We start from the raw sequence: 16,239 nt of genomic DNA, 5'->3' as shown, positions 1-16,239 counted from the left end.
CCCAAGTCAAGGTGAAAACCAGGTTAAAGAGAAGTCACTGCAGCTTCCAAAGTGAAGGACAGATCAATTAGCAAAATATGGGATTCAGAATTTCATCATACTTTGAATCAACAACTCTAGATATTAGAAGCAAATGCTCTCAAACTCCTGAAGGGGGAGGGGAAGACCACAGTATTTTTTAAATGTAGTATTCTATACCTAGTCTCCCCGCCCCAAATCAAGTATAAGGGTAAAAATAAAAAGATTTTTAGACATTCAATAGTAGTAATAACAACAACAACAACTCAAACAAGAGGATGCCCTTCATTCAGTATAATGAGGGATGAAATAAGAAAGAAAGTAAGGCCAAGGGTGCAGAAAAAAGGAATCCTAGAGAGAACATCAGCAAGAGGGAACTCCTGGAAAGCCTCTGTTCTCTAAGTCCAGGGAACAACCTCTGCACATCAGAACAGAAGGCTGCATGAGGAAGGGAGAACGCTCCAGGAAGCGCATACAAATGATAGATTATTCAATGTGTTTGAACATTAGGAAAAAATTATTGATAGATATTTGACAAATTCACAGCAACATGGAATACATGTAAGACTTACATAGAAAACTAAGCCAATGAAAAAATGAATAGCTATAGTAGAAACAAAAATAAAGCTGAACAAGAAGGAAGATATATAGAGTGATATAGAGTATATATTGTCTTAATAATGCAAATTGTCAGTATTGCTTTAATTAAAAAATATCCTAGTTGATACAACTATTTTGAGGGAAGGGGAAAAGTGAGATTGGAAGAAATAGAATGTAAGATATCTTCCAACTACCATAAGGTGAAGGCAATAGATAATGAGAGAATGACTAAATTAAAAAGTAGTATAAGTTTTTCTATTTAGAAAAATGCATATAAATATCAGAAGAAACAGCTAAAGATTTGAAAGTGGTTGCCCCTGAGTAATATCTGGTAAATAAGGAGGGACAGGCCAGAAAACAATTTTTTTAATATCAGTATTTTTCTTACTATTAGCATAATAAACATATTAATATTGATTTATGTACTTGGGTAGATATATTTCATTTAAAATTAATTTCTAAGGAGTAATAATAGTTGTATCATGCATAGGCAATGAGGACAATTATTTCAGTGTTTATCGAGGATGACAATTGTTTCACTATGATTTGCTCTTAAATGATTTTTATTCTTAGAATTATGTGCATGAGTCCTTAGTTGCATGGCTGTGTCTGGCTCTTTGCGACCCTATGGACTATTGCCTGCCGGGATCCTCAGTCCATGGGATTCTCCAGACAAGAATACTGGAGTGGGTTGCCATTTTCTTCTCCAGGAGATCTTCCCAACCAAGGGATCAAAGCTGGGTTTCCTGCATTGTAGGCAGGCTCTTTACCATCTGAGCTACCTATGAGTGTGTGTAAAATTGTGACTGAATGAAAGAATGGGATGATGAGAACTAGAAGTATACATTATGGGGTCACTATACAAGTCATGGACTTCTTTTATGTAAGAAAAGAAAATAGTTGTTGTTGTTGTTGTTTGCTTAAGCTGGAAATAAATTGTTTTTCTTTCTCCCAAGATTTAGAGTAATTACATTTTAAAAGCAATAGAATATTGCAATAATAAGAGTGTTTAGGATTATAGTAATAGAGTTTTGAGGCTTTGTGTCTTACATTTTCTCCTAAATAAACCACAACTAACCTTCTGATAAAATATAATACAAACAAAAGCTAATTTTGAATGTAAGCTATTAGCATGAGTTAAGAAACAATGGAATTATAGTGAGGTGTCAATAAATGGAATCATAAAAAAATTGATGGAAATATGAGTTCTACTAGTCAGAAGCATTACTACTTGAGTTATAATTACTCACAAAGCAAGAAAAGAAAATTAGCTATGTGCAGGAGTATATTTAACTGAAACTCATCAGAATCAGTTAACAAGTTTATTGAGAATATTGCTGCTGTCATTCTGTTGACATTGCTGGCCAAATAATAAATTTTTGTACTAGTAGGAAGCACAGGTGGAATTTGTAGTTTATTAATATCTCATCTTTAAAAAATGTCTGTTTTATTAAAAGCTCTATCTATTTGTGCTCATGTTTCTAATCCACTACATTTCCTGAGTGATATATACTGAGGTGTATGTAAAGTGGTTTTATGAAGAGCCATGACTGGGGAGGATGTTATTTGTGCCTAGGCATTTTTTAAAATGATAATTTTATAGAGATATAATTATGAAGTTCATCCTTTTAAAAGTACAGGATATATAAAGTATATATAAATTATACTTTGATATTTTAAAGTGTATTAAGTTGTGCAATCACCACTAATATCAAATTTTGAATCATTTGTATCACCTTGAAAAAAGACACCCATTATCCATTTCATCACCTCAAAAAGATACCCATTAGCAGGCACTCCCCTTACACCTGTCCCTGTTCCTAAGAACTAATAAACTATATGCTGTTAGTATGGACTGGCCCTTTGTGTCAGAGTTTTTTCACTTAGCATGCTTTTTTTTTCAAGATTCATCCATGTACCTTATTGCTTTTAATAGCTGAATCATATTATGTTGTATGGATATACCACATTTAATATGTCTATGTATCGCCTGAAGGGCCATTTGGGTTGTTTCCACATTTTGATTAATTTGAATAATTCTGCTATGACTGGAGAAGGAAATGGCAACCCACTCCAGTATTCTTGCCTGGAGAATCCCGTGGACAGGGGAGCCTGGTGGGCTGCTGTCCATGGGGTCGCACAGAATTGGACACGACTGAAGCGACTTAGCATGCATGCATGCATGCATTGGAGAAGGAAATGGCAACCCACTCCAGTATTCTTGCCTGGAGAATCCCAGAGACAGAGGAGCTTGGTGGGCTGCCATCTATGGGGTCACACAGAGTCAGACACAACTGACGCAACTTAGCAGCAGCAGCTATGAATATCTATCAGTGTTCATGCTTTTGTGTGGACATATGTTTTCAGCTCTCTTAGATATATATTTAGGGTTTAAATTCTTCCTTTCAAACCTGTATTCTTTAATTCCTTTTCCTTGATTCACTGACTTGGTTAGAACCTCTTGTTTTCAGGCAGTCGTGTCTGACTCTTGGTGATCCCAAAGAAGAAGAAACTCTAGAATAATGCAAACTAGAAGTGATGAGGGTAGAAATCCTTGTCTTGTTCCTGATATTGCAGGGAAAACATTCAGTTTCTCACCATTAAGTGTGATACTGCTGCTGCTGCTGCTAAGTCACTTCAGTCGTGTCCGACTCTTAGTGACTCTATGAACTGCAGCCTACCAGGCTCCTCCGTCCATGGGATTTTCCAGGCGAGGGTACTGGAGTGGGGTGCCAGTGCCTTTTCTGAGTGTGATACTAGTTGTGGCCTTTTTTGTAGGTAATCTACATCCATTGCGAAAGTTCCATTCTGTTCCATCGTGTTGTGTTTTCATTTTAAATAGGTGTTAGATTAAGTCTGTAGTTTTCTGTAATGCTTTGGTCTGCTTTGATATCAGAGTAATATTGGAGTCAGACTGAGTTGAAATGTGTTTTGTGTGCTTTTATTTTGGAAGAGTTTGTGAAAAATTGGTGTTGCTTTCTTCAAATGTTTGGTAGAATTCATCAGAAAGCCATCAGGGCCTGGGCTTCTCTTTGTGGGAAAATTTAAATTACTGAGTCAATCTCTTTACTTATTATTGATCTATTTAGATTTTCTATTTCTTCATGAGTCACTTTTGGTAGTTTATGTTTTTCTAGAATTTTTTCAATATCATCTAATTTATATAATTGGTTATTTCGGAGTGTGTTGCTTAATGTCCACATGAAAGTAAATTTCCTTTATTTGTTTCAAATACTGTAAGAATTTTATTTTCTTTTATCATTTTTTCTTCCCATTTTTTCATCTCCCTGTCTTCTTTTTCCTGCCTTCCTGTATTTTACTTGAATATATTTCAGAATTCCATTTTGATCTGTCTGTAGTGTTTGAGTATATAGTTTTATATAGATTTTTAGTGATATCTTTTTTAATTTAAATTTATTTATTTTAATTGGAGGCTGATTAGTGATATCTTTTTGTATATATTAATTCAAGTGATTTACAGAAACCTTACCTCCCCTTTATGTCTTTTTATCCTCCCATGTTTATAATATAGGTCTTAAATATTTCCTTTACACATATTTATAAGTATAATAATACTATAATTTTTGTACAACTGCCAAACATAATTTTAAAAATTCAACAGGAAAGCCTGTTTACTTACCCATATTTTTCCTTGTCATGTTGCCTCTTCCTTCCTAGTTTCAAGTTTCTTCTTCTGTTTTCTTTCTGTGTGAAGGATGTCCTTTGGCCATTCCTTTAAGGTAAGTTCGCCGGTGACAAATTCTATTAGTTTTCCTTCATCTGAGAATGCTTTGATTCCCTCTTTATTTCTGAAGGATATTTTTTCCAGCATAGGAGTCTAAGTTGATATTTTTGTTTGTTTGTTTTTCTTTCAGGAATTAAAACATGTTGTGCCACCTTTTCCTGGCCTTCAGGATTTCTGGTAAGTATTCTGTTATCATTCTTATTGTTTTTTCCCTGTAAGTAAGGTGTCCTTTCCCTGTAAGTAAGGCTGCTTTCAAAGTTTTTTATTTAAATTTTAGAAGTTTAATTAACATGTATCTTAGCGTGCAGTTCTTTGGGCTTATCCTGTTTGGGGTTGTTCAGCTTCTTGAACCTTTATGTTTGTTTTTTATTTTATTTATTTATTTTTTTGCCAAAATTGAGACAGTATCAGCCTTTACTTTTTTAAGTACTTTTTTTAAGCCCTGTCTTCTTTCTCCTCTACTTCCAGAACTCCAATGATATAAATATTAGATCTTTTGTTATAGTCTCAACATATCTCAGGGGCTCTGTTAACTGTTTTTTTTGTTTGTTTGTTAGATTAATTTATTTTCTTTCTGTTTTTCAGGCTGAGTAATTTTTTTGTTCATTCTCCAGTTCCTGACTTTTTCTCTGGTCTCCATTTGCCATTGATCATATCAACTATGTTTTAAAATTATGGTTATTGTATTTTTCTTTTGTGAAATATCCACTTGGTTCTTTATGTCTTTTCTTTCATTACTGGTACTTTGTATTCTTTTCTTGAGGCATTCTAATTTTTAATTTGTTTCAAGAATGTTTGCAATTGTCCATGGAGGTATTTATATCATGGCTGCTTTAAAATTCTTGTAATATAATTCTAACATCTCCTTTTTCTTGGGGTTGACATCTAGTGATTATCTTTTTTCCATTAAGTTTGAGATTTTCATTTTTTTTTCTTTTTAATGGGTACTTCCCCTTTCTCTTCTTTTTGTAAATTTTATTTTTATTGTTTTTTTTTAACACCAAAAACATTTTGTATTGGGGATATTGCTGATTAACAATATTGTGAAAGTTTCAGGTGAACAGGGAAGGCACTCAGCCATACATATACTTGAATTCATTCTCCCCCAAACCCCCTTCCCATCCAGGCTGGCACATAATATCGAGCAGAGTTCCATGTTGCTGTACAATAGGTTTTTGTTGGTTATCCATTTTAAATATAGCAGTGTGCCCATGACCTTCCAAAAGTCCTTAACTGTCCCTTCCCCCTAACAATCATGAGTTCATTTTCTAAGACTGTGAGTCTCTTTCTGTTTTGTAGATAAGTGTATTTGTATTTTTTTTAAGATTTCAGATATAAGAGATACCATGTATTTCACCTTCACTGTCTGACTTACTTCACTCATTATGACACTCTCTAGATCCATCCATGTTGCTGCAAATGACCTTATTCATCCTTTTTAAAGGTGAGTAATATTCCATTGAATATATGTACCATATCTTCTTTATTCATTCATCTGTCAATGGTCATGTAGGTTGTTTCCATGTCTTGGTTATTGTCAACAGTGCTGCAATGAACATTGGGGTGCATGTATCTTTTGGGGCCATGTTTTTGGATAGCTTTCTGTGATTGTGGTATTAATTCTGGAGGCTGATAAGACTGTAGTTCTTGTTTCTTCTGTTTGCCTTCTAGTGGATGAGGATAAGAGGCTTGTGCAAGCTTTCTGATGCAAGAAGCTGGCTCTGGGGGAAATTGGGTCTTGCTTTTGTGGGCAGGGCTGTGCTCAGTAAATCTTCAATCCAATTTTCTGCTGATGAGGGGTGGGGTGCTGTGCTCCCTCCCTGTTAGTTGTTTGGTCTGAGACAACCCAGTACTGAAGTCTATAGGCTGCTATAGTAGGGCTATTGGAGGCCTCCAAGAGAACTTATGCTGAGACAGATCTCCCAGAACTGCTACTGCCAGTGACCCTGTCCCCGTGGCAGGCCACTGCTGACTCATGCCTCTGCAGGAGACCCTCAAACACTCACAGGTAGTTCTGGCTCAATCTCCTGTGGGGTGACTGCTCCTTTTCCCTGGGTACTGGGGTGCACAAGATTTTGTTTTCCCCTCCAAGAGTCTCTGTTTCCCCCAGTCCTATGGGAACTCTGTAATCAAATTCTTCTGGCCTTCACAGTTAGGTTCCCTGTGGGTTCGCAGTCCCTTGGCCAGATGTCCAGGCTGGGGAGCCTGATGTGGGGTCTAGAACCTTCACAATGGTTTGAGAACTTCTTTTGTCTTATTATTCTCCAGTTTTTGAGTTGCCCACCTGGCAGGTATAGGATTTGATTTTATAGTAATTGTTCCCCTCCTACCATTTTTTTGTAGCTTCTCATTTGTCCTTGGATGTGGGGTATCTTTTTTTGGTTTGTTCCAGTGTCTTCCTGTTGATGGTTGTTCAATAGCTAGTTGTGATTTTGGTGCTCTGGCAGGATAAGATGAGCACATATCCTTCTACTTTGCCATCTTAATCTTGTCTTGAAATTTTCATGGTTCTTGATCATGAGCAAAGTTCTGTTTAAACCAGAATATGTTTATAATATGTATGAAATTTTGGATCTTATTTAAAACTTCTGTGTTAGCTGCCTTTCCGTGACACCTCTCATGCTGTGAAAGAAGAAAGGCTGTTTCATTATTGCCAGGTAGAGACAAGAGCCCAGATTCTCTACTTAGCCTCCAGTGACCCTCAAGGAGAGTGAGGTATTATTGCTGGATCTCCCCATGTGATTGCCACTGACACTGTGGTGGGAGTGGCCTTATTACTACTGGGTCAAAGACATTATCCCCACAAGGCTTTCTTGACACCCCAGGTTGTCAAAATGGCAGAATTGAGTTTTCAAATCCAGGCTATTTTCTATTTGCTATGCTACTTCCGTTACAGCATTCTATTAGGTCAATAGATAGAACTTATTTTTAATTTTGACTTATTAACAATGTAATTATTCTTTCATGACTTTTTTGCCCACTCTGTGTATTATTGAATTCAAACTCAAGAATTTCCATAAGAAATAATTCTATAGTCCTGTAGTAAATAAAATGACACAGAGCTTCCAATTACAATGGAGAAATGTATTTTGCAGGTGGGTGACCTTGGGGTGCCAAATCACTTGATATTATGAGGATTAGGGTGGGTCTAAAGTGAATTATCTTTGCTTTGTAATGATGGTGTCCCATTTATCTAAATATCAGTTCCTTAAAACAGTTTTTCTCTCCAATTTTTTCTTTTAAACAATGGTATTTTTCCAAAATTTCTAAGTGTATTAAAATTAACTTAATTGCTCCCAATAAGCATAAACTCTATAAAGCAATCTATGTTAATGTCTCTATCATATTCTTCTTAAAATGAGTAGATTATAAACAGACCTCCACACGTCTGAAATATGAGTTTCAGTTTTATCTTGATATATGTCTTAAATAAATAAGTAAATATCAAAAGGGATTGTTAAATACAGAAAAATAAGTTCTCCCCAGGCAACATTAGTATTCATTGGAGCCTCCATTTATATTATCATTTTAGATGAAAAATTAGCCTTTGTATTCAATTCAACTTTAATAATCAAGTCTGGATGCAGTGTATTGATTCAGAATTTTGGAACATCACTTCTGATCATATCATGTTGCAACAAAATGTATTATGACATGATGAGCCTGGCTTGAATCTTTGCTATGAATAACTACAATGAAAAAAGATATGAAGCAGGATTGTTCAAAGGAAATCCAAAACGAAAAGGATGTATTTAATGACATCTATAGAAATGGCAGCACCAAATAGACTCTGTTGTGGAAGAGTCCGGGTTTCTGTGTCCTAATGATGGAAGTAAAAAGTCTGAGGATAAGAAGCTTTAGTTCTGAAAGAATTACTCCCCCAGTGCAATGACCTCCCCACATGTAAGAGTCAAACTGTCTCAGAAATTGAGTGTTTATTTAGGAACAATAGAGTGATAATATCTCCATGAGACAGGAGAGATCAAGGTTATATAGATATTTCCAAATGATCCAGACTCCTTTAATGTCAGCTGACTGCCATTCCCAGGTTGTAAAGTAGAAGAAAGCTCTAAATGAAAATGTGTGGCTGTGAATTACCGCTCTGGTTAATGGTGTTTTTGTTAATGAAAGATCGAGAAGGCAGATTAAAAAGCCAGAAGTTTCCAACTTTTGAGGCCAGCTAATTCCAGCTACTTCTTTAACTGTGAGCCATTCATTAGTCTGTCAAGTAAAAAAATCACTCTAGTACTAGCATTCCCTTGATATATTCTGTGTTAGTCACTCAGCTGTGTCCGACTCTCTGCAACCCCATGGACTGTAGCCCACCAGGCTCTTCTGTCCGTGGAATTCTCCAGGCAAGAATACTGGAGTGGGTTTTGCTGAATAACACTATGAGGAAGGAGAGGAAGGCTAGGGGGATGAGGCAGAGGAAGACAGGAAAGACGGAGGGAGGGAAAAACCAGAACCGAACCCTAGTTAAAGGAATACTTATCTTCATCAGATTTTGGTTTAATACAAAATACTGAGCGTTGAGGGGCTTCCCAGGTGGCTTGGTGGTAAAGAATCCACCTGCCAATGCAGGAGATGCAGACTTGATCCCTGGATTGGGAAGATCCCCTGGAGGAGGAAATGGCAACCCACTCTAGTATTCTTGCCTGGTAAATCCCATGGACAGACGAGCCTGATGGGGCTATAGTCCATGGGGTCGTAAAAGAGTCAGACACAGCTTCATGACTAAACAACAACACAAAAACTCAGTATTGAACTAATAGAGATCAGGAGTTGTAGGCTGTAGACCATGATGTCTCTGCCTTGTTTTGTAACTTTGAAATACCACCAAGAAACTCTGGTTCTCATGGTTCTTTGCCAAAAAATCAGAAAGTTTAACTAGAATTTGCTTAAGGTTCTGTATCAATTACTAAAATGATAGAATCAATTACATGCCTTTCACATGCCATCTCATTTGATGATCACACCAGTTAATTTTTTTTTTTTTCAGTTAAGTTTTATGATCTCCGTTTTATAGCTGAATTTATGGAGACAGTTCAGTTAAACAGTTTATCTCATTTGACCTTACAAAAGAAAGAATAACAGATAGATTGGATCTTATGTCTGTCTGGCTCCAAAGACAAAGCTTTACTATTCCAAGCCATTGTACTTTGCAAAATAATAGATATTTAGTTAAATATTGAAGTGAATACTATTTCTCCAATTTTACCTGAAAACATGAATGTTTACTTTTAAGGTTATGGAGGTCTCTTGATAAGATAGCTTATGTTAGATTATCAACATTCTTTCTTAGAAAAGAATAGTTCACAGTAAACACTCGATATCCTGAATGAATGGGAAAAACTGGCTGTGCTGGCAACAAAATAATCTATACACCCCCTCCATTGTGTTCATGGGGTTCTCAAGACAAGAACACTGAAGTGGTTTGCCATTCCTTTCTTCATTGAACCACATTTTCTAAGGCTGTGACTAGCAGGAACATGCCCTTCAGCTGCTCCATGTAGCCAGATGATATGCCTGATGCCTTAGTTGTCTCACTGCTGGCCCTCGTTGAGCATGTAAATCTTCACCTGCCACCAGCTGTCAGTCAATGTGCTTACCAGGGCCTGGGGCAAAGGCTCTGCTGGAATCACAACAATCCCTCTCCTATCTATTGGATATAGTTGTATTTTACTTCTTCGTGAAAGATGATCTCAATTTCTTCTTTCTCTCCTAATGTGACTATTAAAATAAAGATATAGACTATAGCTTCTTGTTGTTGTTCAGTCGCTAGGTTGTGTCTGACTCCTTGTGACCCCGTGGACAGCAGTATGCCAGGCTTCCTTGTCCTTCACTATCCCCTGGAGTTTGATCAAATTTGTGCCCATTGAGTCAGTGATGCTATCCAACTATCTCATCCTCTGTCACCCTCTTCTCCTCCTGCCTTCAATCTTTCCCAGCATTAGGGTCTTTTCCAATGAGTCAGTTCTTCAATCGGGTAACCAAAGTATTGGAGCTGCAGCTTTAGTGGCTGATTTTTTTTTAGAATTGACTGGTTTGGTCTTCTTGAGAGTCCATGAGACTCTTAACAAATATAGCTTAACAAGCATAAAAAGAGAATGCATGTTCCTCTTCAGAAAAAAAATCCCAAATGATAGACATGAAGCTTGTCATCATAAAAAGATACTCATTAGCAGATCTTTCCAGGTGATACAGAAGCAGACCTTATGAAAAACATACTTTAGTAATCACAAACTATTCACTATATGGTTTAGAGTAGAGTATATACTTTAGAGTCAGACAAAGCAGGCTTCTAAACCTAGTAATATGACTCGAGGCAAATACATTAGCTTCCTGTTAAGAATGGGAAAAATTATTGCTATTTGTATGTTTGTGATGAGGATTAGAAATAATATAACTAAATTATTGGCAAATAAGTCTTTAGTAATTGGCATTTACTATGGTGGGAAATAAAAAGGATGTGCTCTTTGGCTTACTGAGTGAAGAAAGTGAGTTTTTTTTTTTTTTTTAATAGCATAAATTCTAAGTTTTTTAAACAGTATCCATGGATAACTGTCTGGGGATACACATAAATGAGGCATATTTTCCAGTTTTAGTAATGCTTTTTTTCTCTCTCATAGATCTTTCAGGGCATGTATTACTTTGAAAAACTAATAAAGATGATTTCTTGAATCTCTTTGCTATTGAACCAGCCCTAAACAAAGTTATCTATACAAATCAGCAGTTGTGCAGAGTAGAACATAACTAATTATAATTGTAGGGTGACATTCTGGAACAGACAGGGAGATCCCTGGACTGACCTTAGACAAGTAGTACACAATGAACTTATTCTAAACAGCCACACAACTTGAGTCTAACCAAACATATTACCTTTGCCTTTGATTTCTTTGGAATGCCACAAAGGCCCTGTTCTTGTAATACTTTTGTGGTCTCTACTTATTAACTTAGTGCTGTAACCTGACTGTTTCATAACTTGCAATAAAATTACAGAATCAAAACTCTGAGTGTGTACATGCAAATTATTCAGGTTAAAAAAAATCGAGCTGGGAAATACAGAGACTCAAATCCCCTTACTAATTTTAACTTCGTATAGCTCACAATTTTGAAATAATAGGAAGATCTCAAGAGTAATAATGATATATAGCAGCCAACAAGTTTAGAGTAATGGCAGAAGTCTCTTTTGCTTTTTGGTTTAAACTAGTTTGTAAATACATAAGGAATTTTTTTTTTTTTTTTTTTTTTTTTTTAGTTGCAGATTTTTCTTCTGTGTTCAGGTTCTTATAGTCTGGTTTAATCAATGATGCCAACCATTGAGTGTAATATTCTGGTGGGCTACAGTCCATGGGGTCTCAAGAGTCGGACACGACTTAGCGACTCAACTACCACCACCACCACTATATTGTCAAACCCAACATTGTGGCTTCACAGTAGGAGCCCATTCATCTTTCACCCATACCTTTAGCCATAGAAACTTAAGAGGAAATACTATCACCTGATCAATTTTGGTCCATAGAGTGAAGGTATTCAGTAAGACTCTTTCATGGTTCTGTTTCAAAAGTAGTATACAATAATTAATAAGAGCTTGACAGGTAAAAGTGAAATTTATTAAGTCATGCCCAACTCTTCAACTTCATGGACTACAACTCACCAGGCTCTTATGTCCATGGGATTTTCCAGGCAAGGATACTGGAGTAGGTTGCCATTTCCTTCTCCAGGGGATCTTCCTGACCTAGGGATCGAACCTGGGTCTCTTGTACTGCAGGCTGATTCTTTACCAACTGGGATACCAGGGAAGCCCAATTAAGAGCTTAGGCACCAGAATACCTGCACTAAGATGCAGTTTTCTAATTTATGTATTCATTTAGCAACTGTTTGTGGACCAGACATCATTTTGGACACTGGGAATTATATAGTGAAAAAACACAGAGATGTCTCTGCCATTATATTTTTTAATATTCCAGTAGGAGGATACAGAAAAAGGAAACAGAAAGAACTATGAGATAAGAGCAGACACAGTGACTGCTGTAATGTGGAGAAGGTAGTGTTTGCTAACTTGTTATATCAATTTAGTAGTTTTGATACCTCGGAAAGTGATTGAACATCTCACACAAAACATAAAACTAGATAATATTACCAAATGCATAGGACTGAAGTGAAACAGTACACATAAAGTACTGAACTCAGTGGCTAATATATAATTAGTTGCTCAAAAAAACCTAAGCTGATAGAAGAAGACTTTTGCAACTTAATAAAGACTATACAAAATCTGTAGCTTACCAGGTGGTAGAGTGGTAAAGAATCTGCCTGCCAATGCAGGAGATGGAAGAGGTGTGGGTTCAATCCCTGGATAAGGAAGATCCCCTGGAGTAGAAAATGACAACCTGCTCCAGTATTGCCTGGAAAATTCCATGAACAGAGGAGCCTTATAGGCTATGATCCATGGGGCCACAAAGAGTTGGACATGACTGAGTGACTAAGTGTACACACACAAGAAACCTACAGCTAACACTAAACTTAACGGCAAGAGCTCCAAGCTTTCCCACTGATATCAGGCACAAGGCAAGGATGTTCCTTCTCACCACTCCTTTTCAAGGTTGAACTAAAAATCCTTGCTGATGCAATAAAGCATAGAAATAAAATAAAAGCCATACACATTGGCAAAGACAGAGCTCCCTTGTTCCTTCCACCTTGTCGGTACTCAGGAAGAAGAGAGCTATCCATGAGCCAGGAAGTGATGTCATCACATACTGAATATGCTGGCCCCTTGATCTTGGACTTCCCAGCCTCCAGAACTGTGAAAAATAATTTTTTGTTGTTGCTTATAAGCCACCCAATCTATTTATGTTGTAGCAGCCTGAATGGACTAAGATGGTCAAATAATTAATTTCTATCAAATGTGTTGTCCTCTTTGGGGCCTTTCCCTCTTCACCTTGCTGAGTCAACAGAACAAAAGGGGGGGGGGAACCCCTATTTCTTAAATGATATTAAATTCCCTAGAGAAGATTCCTTAAATACTTATTGTTCACTAAGAATAAAAGAAAAGACTAGGTAGCAAAGGATCTTGGTATTAGTCTCAGCATCCCTAACCTCTCTGAGATTCATTTTACCCATCTCTAAAATAGGGACAATTACTACCTTCAGTTATATTTAGATATTTGCGAGCTTTTCATGAACTGTTATTTGAACACATAAATGTAAGAGGGTACTGTATTTCTTAAATTGATATATTATTTTTCTCAAAGTGGCAACTGAAAGAGTTAACAGCATAGAAACTACCTCCTTCCAGTATCTTATGGGTCATTGTATAGGTGAAAAAATCAAGTTAAGTTTTCCTAAGTGAGGCAATCTAGTGTGTTTTTACTATGTGGGTAAGGTTTCTTAGCATTAGCTAATATTGCCAAAGTAGTCAAGCTTTCCATCTGTATGCCACTTGTCAGGATCAAGCCATGCTCCTTTCAAAATACCATATTTCCCACCAGAGAATGTTACTTTTTTCTAAACCAACCAAAGAATATTAGTTATGCAAGTAATGATAATAAAAATAGGTATGATATTAATAGCCCACAGTTATATAAAACTTTCTATACCAAGCACTGTTCATAGCCTTATATATCATCTTACAGTGTATTTGGGCCATTAGTCAAAAGTTCTACTGTCTGGATTGACATTATAATTGAATTGACAGTATTCATTCATGAAGTGAATATTTTTAGAGAGCCTCATATGAGACAGACTTCTGTTTGAAAAGTTAAAACTGATAGTCCCACCATGCCTCACACCCCAGTCATTTTCATTTCTGTGAAAGTATAAGCTGCCTTATGCCTCAGTCTTTCACAAATCCTCATCTACAAATTATTTTGTCCTATTTCTCTGCTTCCCTTTATTCCTACTCTTTTCTCTGCATGTCTGGGACTTTTACATGGTAAATAAACTACCTTATATTCTCAAACTCTCCAGAGAATACTCTCTTCTTTTCCAAGCTTAACTGAACTTGACTCACCTTCAGGTCTAATCTTTCACCCTACAACCACACAGGGCATACATGTTCATGCAGGGATGGCCCACAAATCACAGGGCCGGTTCATGGGTGCAGTATCACAGTTTTTCTTAGCATTCTATTACCTTTCCACATCATTTTTTAAATCCATCATCATTTGGAGATTGTATCAACTGGTTCAACGTAACATGAGCTGTATTTTTAAAACAAAACCAAATAACTTAATAAACATAAATTGGTATCAACTCATTTTATATTTATTTGTATTCAGATGTTGTTCAGTTTCCCAGTCATATCTGACTCTTGGCAACCCCATGGACTGCAGCACACCAGGCCTCCATGTCCCTCACCATCTCCCAAAGTTTGCACAAGTTCATGTCCATTGCAATGGTAATGTCATCCAGCCATCTCATCCTCTGATGCCCTCTTCTCCTGCCCTCAGTCCTTCTCAGCATCAGGGACTTTTCCAATGAGTGAGCTGTTCATATCAGATGACCAAAATACTGGAGTTTCGGCTTTAGCATCAGTCCTTCCAATGAGTATTCAGAGGTGATTTCCCTAAGATTGACTAGTTTGATCTCTTTGCTGTCCAAGAGACACTTAGGAGTCTTCTCCAGCACCACAGTTCAAAGGCATCAATTCTTCCACACTCCACCTTCTTTATGGTCCAGCTCTCACAACTGTATGTGATCACTAGGAAGACATATCCTTGATTATATGGACCTTTGTTGGCAGAGTAATGTCTCTGCTTTTCAACACACTATGTTTGTCATAGCTTTCAGGCCAAGAAGCAAATGTCTTCTGATATCATGGCTGCAGTCACCATCTGCAGTGATTTTAGAGCCTAAGAAGAGGAAATCTGTCACTACTTCCACCTTTCCCCTTCTATTTGCCATGAAGAAATGGGGCCAGATGCCATGATCCTAGTTTTTTTAATATTTAATTTTAAGTCGGCTGTTTAACTCTCCTCCTTCATCCTCATCAAGAGGCCCTTAGTTCCTCTTTGCTTTCTGCCTTCAGAGTGGTATCATCTGCACGTCAGGTTGTTGATGTTTTTCCTGCCTATCTTAATTCCAGCTTGTAACTCATCCAGCACAGCATTTCTCATGAGGCGCTCAGCATATAGATTAAACAAACAGGGTGACAGCAGACAGCCCTGTTATACTCCTTTCTCAATCTTGAACCAATCAGTTGCTCCACACATGGTTCTAACTGTTACTTCTTGACGGGCATACAGGTTTCTTAGGAGACAGGTAAGATGGTCTGGTATTGCCATCTCTTTAAGAGCTTTCAACAGTTTATTATGATCCACACAATCAAAGACTTTGGCATGGTCAATGAAACAGAGGTAGGCGTTTTTTAGTAATTCCCTAGCTTTCTTTATGATCCAGCAAATGTTGGCAATTTGATTTCTGGTTCCTCTTCCTTTTCTAAACCCAGCTTGGACATCTGGAAGTTCTTGGTTTGCATGCAAGATTTTAAGCAAAAGACAGCCAATTAAATTATTTTTAATTTAAAAAAATGTTCTAGAACTGAGTACAATGTCTAATTCATTCCAAAGACAAAATAATTCCACACATATTCCACTGATAAAATCTGTATCCTGCATTTTTCATATTTGTGAGTGTTATTTACATAACTAAAATAAATTTGTTGTAAAATATAATCAATAAATATTAAAGAGATTAACAAACCCAAAGTCATATTAAGGATCATTGGAAGAATGCATTATAGGTACCTGGACTCTTGCTGTCAGATACATGTGGCAACTAGCACAATAATGAGAATATTTTCTCTTGATAGTAAATTGTGTGTGTGTGCTCAGTCATATCTGACTCTTTGTAACCCATGGGCTGTAGCCCATCAGGCT

General features: G+C 36.8%; 1 long non-coding RNA gene across 1 annotated transcript in view; it reads left to right on the top strand.

Moving 5' to 3' along the window:
- LOC129650500 (uncharacterized) overlaps positions 1-16,239 on the top strand; it is a 122,379-nt gene that overhangs the window by 64,551 nt on the left and 41,589 nt on the right. Inside the window, exons 4-5 of the long non-coding RNA XR_008713799.1 lie at positions 4,494-4,540; positions 5,763-5,807. This is a non-coding gene — a long non-coding RNA (uncharacterized LOC129650500). The remainder of the gene's footprint in view (positions 1-4,493; positions 4,541-5,762; positions 5,808-16,239) is intronic.

The sequence above is a fragment of the Bubalus kerabau genome, chromosome 1 (assembly GCF_029407905.1).
Source record: "Bubalus kerabau isolate K-KA32 ecotype Philippines breed swamp buffalo chromosome 1, PCC_UOA_SB_1v2, whole genome shotgun sequence".
Taxonomy (NCBI): domain Eukaryota; kingdom Metazoa; phylum Chordata; class Mammalia; order Artiodactyla; family Bovidae; genus Bubalus; species Bubalus kerabau.
Note: the sequence above shows the minus strand (reverse complement) of the source record. Positions and strands in the feature narration are given on the sequence as shown.